Below are 2283 nucleotides of genomic sequence, written 5' to 3' on the forward strand. Positions count from 1 at the left end.
AATCTGTTTTCTTTTCATTCAAATTTAAAAAGTTTAGAGCCAACCAAGCTTTAATGTCATCTAGGCATGTCAAGAGAGGTTTTATTCAGATGCCATCCTTCTGCTTCAGTGGCAAATAAATTTGGCAGTCATTCCTATATACTTGTCTTTGAGTGAAGATTTAAGGTGGTAAGACATGTAAATAACTGCAACTTGAATCTGTACTGAAGCTCAGTATTTGACACAGAGTTCATGTTCACTGCTGTAATAGCTAATAATGACTAATATAATAACCATAATATTGGCCATATTATATTTACATTACCAAAGTGATATGACTTTAGTCTCATGAACAACATTAGCTAATTGTTATTTACTAGCTAATCTTAAATGACTGTTCAGTACAGAAATGAAGCCCAAAAATCATGTTTTACTGTCCTGTGGTCTCAGCCTCAGATACTTATCAAATCACACAAAGCTCTTGTAGAAACAAACAAACAAATGAAAAAAAATATGTTCTCCTTCATTTCTGTCAAACAAAGTTGTATGACACGTTTCCAGCTGTTAGTATCATGGTTGCTAGGCAACCTGGGAAGCGCGAGGGAGACTAGAGCCCATGTGTTTGCAACAAACTTGCCGTTTATTTTGCAAATCGAGCTCAACACTGCCCCTAGCATCCTGGAGCACTTCCGTTGTGATTTGGAGTTTGCATGTGTTTTGGAGTTTGCACGTGTTTTGGAGTTTGCATGTGTTTTGGATTTTGTACGTGTTTTGGATTTTGCATGTGTTTTGGATTTTGTACGTGTTTTGGAGTTTGCATGTGTTTTGGATTTTGTACGTGTTTTGGAGTTTGCATGTGTTTTGGATTTTGTACGTGTTTTGGATTTTGCATGTGTTTTGGATTTTGCTGTGTTTTGGATTTTGTACGTGTTTTGGTTTTTGACGTGTTTGTGTTTGCGGTGTTTTGTATTTTGTACGTGTTTTGGTATTTTGCATGTGTTTTTTCATGTGTTTTGTATTTTGTACGTGTTTTGGAGTTTGCATGTGTTTTGGATTTTGGACGTGTTTTGGATTTTGTACGTGTTTTGGAGTTTGTGCGTGCTATTTGGAATTTGTAAGTGTTTTGGAGTTTGTACGTGCTTTGTCTCTAGGGGCCACCGTAATGAAGCACATATTCACAGCAATGAATCAAAGGCCATTTATATTGTTATAACATCAAAACCAGCAACTTATTTACAGACTTTCAGCAATAATTATAACTTATGCTTGTAAGGCTCAAACACACTCTGAGCAGGAAGTGAAAAAGCTCCTTTCTCCTCCCAGCTGCCGACTCATTTGCATGTTTACACACCGTCTAAAAATAGCTCGCAGCGCTGCAGCTGCACATCACACACAGTCTCACACAAAGCTCTGTTATTTTATATTACAAAGACGTCTTATATTTACAATCACTGCAAGGCCTGACAGATTTAGCACCTACACAATTTTGACAAATTTAAGTTAACGGGTCTCACCGAAGAAAGTCTAACTTTTTTGTACTCAATTAACCAGTATCAGACTCTAACTGTATCTGGCCTCATCACTAAAGTCCCTAACTCAATTTAACTGTGTCCAAAAAAGCACATCACACCGTTTCCAACGGTGAGGAGACTCTAACTCCTAGCTTATTTCAGGATGCCCTGTACCCCACAGATAAGCCAAACTGAACTATCCCTGTTCGACGACAGGTCAAGGCCGCGCGTCCACGGCCAGGAGGGAGCGTAACCTCCGGGCTATGCGCTTCTTAGCAGTTTCCGACTGCCGTCCTATAACAATTTGTAACAATTTGAAACAACAGTCAACACCTTAAAGCAAGAGTCTGACTAAGGCAAGTGCAACCTAGAGGTCAATGGAGCCTTTTTCCTCACTTATAATCACACAGGTCCACACTTATAACCAATTTGGACTTTAACCAACAACATAACCAATTCCCTACCAAACTACTTGAGACTCTAACTCAATTCTTTGGGACTCTAACCCAGCATTATTACCTTCATACTTTTTCAACTTCATTAAATACTCTTAACCGACTTTAACTGCATAACACACACGGGGATCCTCATCAAAATCAAAACAGACACCCACCAGCAACTTCAGTGAGTAGACTTTTAATTTAATGCAGCCCAATTTGGCACAATTTGGGAATCAACTCAACAGGTAGTGCCTTACCTTTAGATGTACCCGCGGAGCCCACTCACGTCAGATCCCTGGTCCGTGCCTGTCCGCTCGACAACCTCGGACCGTCCAAACCTCCAACGTCCACCC

This window comes from Haplochromis burtoni, unplaced genomic scaffold (genome assembly GCF_018398535.1).
Source record: "Haplochromis burtoni strain Fernald_Lab_line unplaced genomic scaffold, NCSU_Asbu1 Contig_406, whole genome shotgun sequence".
Lineage (NCBI taxonomy): Eukaryota > Metazoa > Chordata > Actinopteri > Cichliformes > Cichlidae > Haplochromis > Haplochromis burtoni.